At 45.1% G+C, this 8,606-nt stretch overlaps 1 pseudogene across 1 annotated transcript; it reads left to right on the forward strand.

Moving 5' to 3' along the window:
• Positions 1-6,102: 6,102 nt before the first annotated feature.
• On the forward strand, positions 6,103-8,020 carry LOC308562354 (mitochondrial inner membrane protease subunit 1 pseudogene; annotated as a pseudogene). Its single transcript has 2 exons — positions 6,103-6,668; positions 7,963-8,020. The product of its transcript is annotated as a mitochondrial inner membrane protease subunit 1 pseudogene (transcript).
• The last annotated feature ends 586 nt before the right edge of the window (positions 8,021-8,606 follow it).

Consider the following 8,606-nt stretch of genomic DNA (forward strand, 5'->3'; position numbering starts at 1 on the left):
GCCTACAATGGCCAGCGCTGGAAGGAGTGAACAAAGTTGAACACTGTGAAACAAAGCAGGTTTTTTAAAAAAAGTCGGTTCAGGTATGACTAATGGGTGCACACTCCCTTATATGTCTTTATGTTTTCACTCGTTCAGCCTTCAATTTCAAGATACACTTCCTCTGAACCATCTCCTACCTTGGCCCAGGAAAGCATATGCCATGTAGAATTATGGTGATTCCGGCAAGCAAGATGAGTCAGGGACATATGGTGTCCCCAAGCTCTCTGTTTACTCTTGTACCTGGGCAGATTAGTCAGCCAGAGGCACAGAATCAGCCTGAATGCCATCTGGCCATTCCCTGGTACAGGGTGAAGGTAACGAGTCAGCCCCACATACCTTGATAGCTAGGTGAGGGCTTGGATCCAAGTGAGAACTTCCAGCTGCGGCCCTGCGCAGAAGGCGGAGCTCCTGCTGTGCTCACAGTCCGCCGTCCTTCCTGTCTGAGCGAGGGGAAGCTGCACCCGGGAAAAGGAAGCCTGGCCTTGAGTTGTTGGGAATCTGGTTTATTCGGGGCTCCCAGGAGCTCCCATGGGCTCTTCCCAACCCCAAACCACTAGGTGGCTGCTATCACTCCTTCCCTTGCTGGTCTGCAGACCTCAGGAATTGATCTAAAAGTTATAGGTATTCTGCATTTAAAGTTGGTGCTTTGTCAGTGGACAGATTCTAGACTTTGGCCCTGTGTCTGCCTGCTTTTAAACTCTGGTGTTGAGAGCTTAGATAACTTTTCAACCTCCTAAGTCTCCCTTTCTTGGTCAATTCTCACAGAACTACCGTCTAGGCTGAATTTATCTGAGATAATCTATGTAAAGCATCTGGATTTGGGAGGAGCGCGATAGAAGTTAGTGTCCCTCCCCCTTCCCTGGATTATCTAGTTCTATTCCCCTCTGCCAGGAATTTCTTGGTGAACAGAAGCTATTATGTAATTTCCTGTCATCCTCAGGATGAAATAAAATTCTCATCAAAATAATGTTGGTACCCCATTGGCAAGTCTGGGCCGCAGGAGTAATGACGGCGTGAAATGAAGCTGAAGCTATTGGCTGAAGGAAGAGGTTAGCAGGTGACAGTGTGGAGTGATGGACCGGCACTGGGGGGCCTGAGCCCTCCGTGAACAGTAAATCTGCATGCACTCTCTCAGAGGTGCTGGAATTTGTGGCCTCTAAGACACGAGCTTTCGACAAGATGCTCCCCAGCCTCCAGCGTCCCAGGTTCACTTCTCTCTAATCCGCCAGAAAGGACTGCACTTGCCCATCCACCAAAGGGAGGCCGCGTGGCAATGACTTTCATAACCAATCGCTCATGGGAAGCTTTGCATCCTTAATCTTGGGACAAGATATTAAGTTACAAGTATAAAGTTCCAAATTATGAAGGCGTTTCTCCTGGTCCAATGGGTTTTGTTACAGAATCTGTATTTGTTTCTGAGAAGAGTCATGTCTTTTTTTAAAAAATCCTCTGCTTGGAGCACTGTCCCATCTGCAGCGGATGCACTGGTGGTTTATGCAAGCTCCTGGGTGCTATTTTCACCACGAGACTTCTCTCGACCTGACAGCATCTGACCAGCCTAAGAGAAATCGATGAGGGCTGGAAGGTGGACTTTGTTCGCCCATGGTGTTCCAACGAATATTTTCAGGCTTAAGGAACTGACTGTCTAAAAATCAAATTCATTGATTTTTTCCAAAGGGCAAGTACAAGCAGATGGCCCCATTAAAAAAGGTCTTCCCGATGGCTTTCCAACACTCATTCTTTATTCTTTATGTTGAACAGCTGCTCTTCTGGAAGCTGAAAATTAAAACAAAAAACAAAAAAACAACCCCAAGGTCGGATGCTGTGGAATAAGCAAAGGGCAAGGGCATTTTTTGGTAGGAAAAGCTGCCCAGTTATAGAAGGCCATGTCCCAAACCTCCTGTCCTGAGTGCCACCAACTCCCTGAGCTCTCATGACTCCTGGTTCTGACTTCTGGTATGTGTTTCCACACTAGCAAAGGTTTGCTGTGACCAGGACACCTCTATTTACACAAAACGAGAGTGGCCCCAGAGTCCAAAATGACACAAGGCTGGAGGAGTGCCAAATTACATAAGCACAGCTTCTCCTTATGTGTGCAAAGTGGGAATCACGGCAGGGCTGAAAAAACAAAAAACAAAACAGGGCTTCAGAGTCAAGTGGAGTGAGCTCTAGCCTGGCTAGTTAGCTTCCAAGAGGAGCTGATCTCTTCCGAGATGGTCACGCCACTTAACCTTTCCCAGTCTCGGTTTCCGCATCGGCAGAAGGAAATAACGATGCCTGTGTTGGCAGGGGGCACGGTGCTTGCCAAATGTGTCATTGGCAGAAACGGAGACAGATGACTTGCTTGTATGGGGGAATAAAGAAAAGGAAGTTGGGGGAGTGCAGCCTGTGAGATCCAGTGACAACTCCTCCTGCTCCAGAGCCCAGATGCCATGTCAGCTGGGGGCAGAGAGCGCACCTCTGGTTGCTCTTGAGCACCGACGCCTACATCCCCCAGGTGGGAAATTGAGATCCAGAGCACTGAGCTGTTCTGGAAGAACCACTACTAATGGGGGAAATCCATATTTGAGTTGTGTGCAAGGGCTTTTGTCCTTGCTAGTCCTCAGCATGTCTTGCAGAGAATGGGGTTGGTGGTTACTTTTCCAGAGGGAATCCTTTGCCTCCTGCACCATCCAGATTCTTCCTGGATTCTTCTTGAAATGGAGACAACCCAGCATATATGTGCAATTACTTTTTGGGGTCTAATTGTTGTGCAAATAAACCCTACTTATTTATTTATTTACTTATTTTTTAAATTCTCACCAGAGAATATTTTTTCCATTGCTTTTCAGAGAGAGTGGAAGGGAGAGAGGGAAACATGGATGTGAGAGAGACACATCAGTTGGTTGCCTCCTGCACACACCCTGACGGTGGGGTGAGCCTGCAACCGAGGTGCGTGCCCTTGGCCAGAATCGAACCTGGGACCCTTGAATCTGCAGGCCGAAGCTCTAACCATGAATCAAACTGGCTAGCCAAATAAACCCTACTTTTACACACACAAGAATTGTGTTCTCAGAAAAGTGTTGGGATAAGGTGGGCCTTTGAACTCCCTTTGGAACTTTTAATCCTCATGTTGGGATGTTTGGTGACTGGGTACTGATGACACACGTGCCTACCCTAATATTCTAAAGAGATCCAAAGTCACAGACAAGTAGAATCAGGGAGCTAAAGGGCTGTCGAAAATCTGTTATTAATTGGTTCATTATTTAATTAAGGGGGAAAAAATCTTCTGCTTGGAACACTGTCCCACCTGCAGGGGATTTCTGTAGGCGTGTGGTTCAACTGAGGGCTCAGCACAGGGATCTCAGTGGGACCTCTCTTGTGTGACATTAAGCAGCCCCCCAATCTCTCCCGATCATGTGTTTCCTCACCTATGAATACAGAAATAATTCCTGATAACATCTGTTTTGGCCATACCTTGAGGATGTTAAAACTATAACAAGAAACTAGACCTGAAGACATTTTGAAAAACACTACAGCCTATAAAATATTATAATAATAAATTGCAATGATTATTGTGTCCAAGGAGCACTATCTGGCAGATGACTTTTTCTCTCCTTACTGGTTAACTTCTGCTCAGCATCTTCAAAGACATGTCTTTGTGCTCAAAAGTCACCCTGAATCAGTATATTAAATTCTTTCAACTTTTCTCTATATTTGAAATATTTCATAATAAATTATTGGGAGATTTTTTTAAAAATTACTTTAATCCAAAACTGCAGTCTTATATTGCAGTGAATTTCGACTCTTCATTTTAGGGGAGAAAAAACTGGCAGCATTATCAAAATGCAAAACAAAGCAAAAAAAAAATCCCATCACAATCTTATTTATAATAGTACAACACTCCTCCAAAAAAGTCTGAATTTATTATGGCACATTACTCCTCAGGAATGCTCAACGCCCTTTAAACATTAGGTAAAAAGATGATACAGCAACTTTATGCCTATTATAATGCTAAGTAAAACAAGCAACAGAGAGGCAAACTTTTATATACTTATTACAACTATGTTAAAAGGGAAAACAGAAAAACTGGAAGTAGCAGTATTTAAAAAGATCCTGATGATTTGATAATGGAGCTAGGATTACAGGAAGGCTTTCTCTTCTTTTTATGCAAATGTTACATTTTGTGTGGTTATATGACTTTTTTAAAGAAAATAAAATATTTTTATTATTTTCACTTAGTGTAGTTCTTTGATTTTGTAAAAAATAAATGAGGGTTTTTACACCCAAGGCCCTCAACTTGGCACTGCTGGCAAAAGTAACTTTGCTTTGAAAGAAGACCTCGTTGGGTTGCCAAATGCATTGTTCAACTGTGAACCCAGAAATGACTTTGAACACAATAGTTGCCAAGTTAAGGAGCACCTGCTGGGCAGCCTACTCAGGCCTGGTTCAAGTCCATTGTTGCGTCCAGTACTTCTGCAAAGAGCCCATGTGGCCAAGCTTTGAAGTTAGGTTCACAGAGCCTGTTTTCTCAGAGCGTGAAGTTTATTATGTTGGAGACCAGAGACTTGGGCCTGGGGACAAGATGTTCCAAAATGACCCCAAAGATCAATATAACCCTCCAGAAATGGGTCAGGAAGAGCTGGAGACCTGCAGGCAAAGGTTGAGAGCTTACCAACGGGGAAATAGGGGCAGGCAGGGTATTTATTTCAGAAATTGATCCAGTGATCGGGTCAGCCTTTGGTGAACCAGCCCTTTGCTTCCACTTAAACTGCCTCTCACAAAAGAGCCATAATTGCCCTTTGTTCTTAGGCAGTGGGAGTCAGGGTCACATCTCAGAAGATCACATCTAAAGCACCTGGTTTCCCAACCAGGACAGGGCAAGGCTGAGAGGTCAGAATCCAAGAGCAGCAGCGTTGTGCACTCTGTCAAGGCTGCAGACCTGGAATTCTGCCCCTGCCCTGTCCCTGGGTTGCCAGAGGCCTCAAGGTCCCAGAGTTCCAGCTCTGGCGCCAGCCCTCCTGGGGAAGGGTCCTAGGTGCACATTTTGTTTCAGAGAACGTTACATTCTTTTCTTAGCTCAGTGAGTTAGCAGCAATATTGCGTAAAGATCTTCCATGTATGAGGAGTTAAGGTGGTAAATATAAAGATACCCTCACGGGGTCCACAAGGAATCAACGTAGGCTTAAAATTAATGTTGGTTGAGGCTTACTCCTTGCCAAGCACTATTCTATGGACTTTCCTTAAATTACTGATTTAATCTTCGTAACAGCTCATGACATGGGTTCTATTAGAAAGTGCATTTTATAAAGAAGGAAACTGCGACACAGGGAAGCAAGCATAGGCAATGTTGCTCTAAAGCCCCAGTCCTAATCTCCCACCCCCACCCCAAGGCTGGCTCTCATACAGCGACAGGTGTCATGAGGCACTAGCTTTGGACAGGGAGGCTAGGGAACTTTTTCAGGTGTTTTGGAAGTTTGCTGCTCCAATGTGGGCTTTTCAGCACTGCTTTTCAGATGAAACGTTCAGTGAATAAAATCCCTCGTTTATTTATTTCAAAATCTCCAAGTAACATTAAATAAAATTATTTCTTTTTCAATATAAAAACAATGCTCTCTATGACCTCACAGTCCATGTTAACCTCTAGAGTTTATGACCTTGTAGGAGCAAGGTACATTGTCTCTGGTCACTCGATGTGAATGAATTACAAAGAAACTATCCTCCAGATAAACCCTAGAGATTTGAGGTAGGGGAAGAGCGGAAGGCGGGGGGACAACAGACAGACCCGCTCCTACCCCGCTTTGCCTCGGTCCTTGAACCTATTCAACATAGCTATGATGTCAGCTGGCCAAGGCTAGCTCAGGTCCTGCTGAAAATTATAGGGAATTACAGTCTTAGTTACCCTTAGTGAGCTCAGATGAATTCATTAGTCTTTCTGAATCCCAAGGTAAAAAAAAAAAAGAGAAGACACGGCCTTCCAGGGTTCCTTGGGGCCACAGAAAACCTGAAACCATGGATCACCCATATATGCTTTGAGACATATGTTAGATGCTTTTTTTCCCCCCTAGAAGCCCTGCAACTACCCTAAAAGTTGAATGTATTGTAGAACAGACTTATGGCCAATGGTGACAGAGTCTACACAGAACCATGCTTCATGGTGCTCTGGGAAAAGCTTTCCGACTTGGTGGCTGTACTGTTTAGCATGGTGCATACCTCAGTGGCTTTTTGAATATGTTGATGGTGGTGTCATGTGTTCTGGGCCATCAATGGAGCCCACAATTCAAAATTCAGATATTGTCTTTGCAGAAAATCTTAGTCGACATTTTTATGGTATCAAAAGAGGTGACATTGTGATTGCAAAAAAGTCCAAGTAATCTAAAATCAAATATTTGTAAAAGAGTAATTGGTTTGGAAGGAGACAAAATGCTCAGCAATAGTCCATCGGATTTCTTTAAAAGCCATAGTTATGTGCCAGTGGGTCATGTTTGCTTAGAAAGTAGTCACCTACAGAATTCTACAGATCCCAGGTACTAGGGGGCTGTTTCACATGGACCAATAAGAGGATGTGTCTTCTTTAAGATCTGCCCTCTGAGTGATTTTGGATTTCTTCGTGATGGCCCTAATGGCCACAGACTCTCTGATGATTCGCCAGCATTTATTCTTTTGATTTTATTATTGTCTCCTGTTCAAGTGAATTTACTATTGCCACTGAAACCATACTAATAAACTATTTGCTGTTCAAAAAATATATAAGATACTAAAAACTCTCTCAGAACCTTTCCTGTGACCAAGGGTCCACAAATAAGCAGGCCTGGACAACCTTTAGAGGCTGGGTTAGGTGAGAAGCGATGCCCCGATCTATAGAGATTACAATAGACCTTTCACAGACGGGTGCTTTCTGTAATGTTAGTGCAGCACAAAGCTTGGAGGCCTGACGACATCTGTGCATGTTCCCGAGCGTGGGTAAGCCGGGCACCACCACAGGGCTTTGGGAAGCATCATGAGATCAAATATGTTATCGTGGGTTATCTAGTCGGCCCTGGTGGCCCTTCTCCACCCTTGCAGATAGAGGCAGCTTACTTTCCAGGAAGAAAGAAAAACACTTCAGCTTTCTCACAAATGGGTCCTGGTGGTCACCGAGACAACCCATGAACTTACTAAGCATGTCACAGCACCAACAGCTGAGCTTAGGAAGAGACAGAATTTAACACATCATGAGACTGAGGAAATAGCTTGGAAGAGGGGGGTTGAATTCACGTCTCCCCATCCCCCATTACCCACCTCCGAAAAGTGAGGAGCCGGGGAGAGGGAACCACCAGTGCTCTGTCACTGTTCGCCTCAGCTTTGGAGCCTGCTAATTAACCACTGAGCCAAATTAGCGCAGCCAAGAACAAAGGCCAGTGGGGGCGGGAAGCAAAGAACAAAGCACTTCCCAAGGCCTTGAAGTCCTCTCCAGGCCTGATGCTTGGAGAGCTCCCCAGAGAGGTGCCCGCCACCTGCAGACCTGGAGTCCAGCTTCCGCAGGGAGCCCGCGGTACAGTGCTTTCCAAACTCCACACAGAGCGAGCTCCCCACAGCACCCTTGGCGAAGGTCAATGCAACAGCCGCACGCCCGCGTTTACCACACACATCGCCTCCGCCACCATTTGACACTTTGAGACATGGTCTCCTCGCCGATTCCAAACACTGCTCTGATCTCTGAGAGTAATTCCAACCGCATCCAGAGGATTGGTGGGATCATTAGCCCTGCATCTGCAACAAAATCTTTCTCTAAAGCCAGTGAGATCCCCAGCTCCAGAAAGACTGCCTTGATTTTACATCAGTGTTATTGATACTGGTATTGATATCTCTATGGAGAAAAGACCAATTTTCACAAGTTTTATGACCTGAGAAGCTCTCCCTTCCTGGCCCAGGCTTAATTCCCTATTTCCTCTTTTCTAGCTGTGTGATCCTAGGCTTGATGCTGGGCCTCTCAGAGCCTCTGTCTCGTTCGGTATAAAGACAGGATCATCACATATATTTGGCTGGTTTGCTTTGAGCACTGAATTATATTAAGTATACAGCATGCCCTGTCATTGAGTCGTCATTTTTGAAGCATTTCTGCACGGATTCTCAAAGGTGCTCTTATCTCTTGTCCAGCCAAATAGGTAAGGATTTTCACTTTTTTCCTAGCATGTCCAGGTGACAACACTTTAGTTCACTCAGGATTCTTGGGGTAAATGCAAACATGGCCCAGCCCCTTGGGGTCTAAGCTACTTGCCAGCTTACCCCACAGAGCAGAGCCTGAGAACTTGACGGGCTCAGTGTCACCCATCCTGTGCTGTGCCTCTGTTCTTCCTGGGACTGGCTAATAGTGGACATTTGTTGTGAAGCCTTTGTGTGCTGGATCTCTGCATTCCCGCATCCATACCTCCTGTCGGTTCTTACGCCTGAACTGGACTCCCGGCCTTGAATCACCACCCTGCTACTTCTTGTCGGTTTTGTTTGTTTGTTGTTTTTTTAGGTAAGCTTGGTTAATAACATAAAATTTCAGGTGTACATTATAATTGGATATCTGTATACACTATTGTGTGCCCACCACCACA

This window comes from Miniopterus schreibersii, assembly GCF_964146895.1.
Source record: "Miniopterus schreibersii genome assembly, chromosome: 10".
NCBI classification, from domain to species: Eukaryota; Metazoa; Chordata; class Mammalia; order Chiroptera; family Miniopteridae; genus Miniopterus; species Miniopterus schreibersii.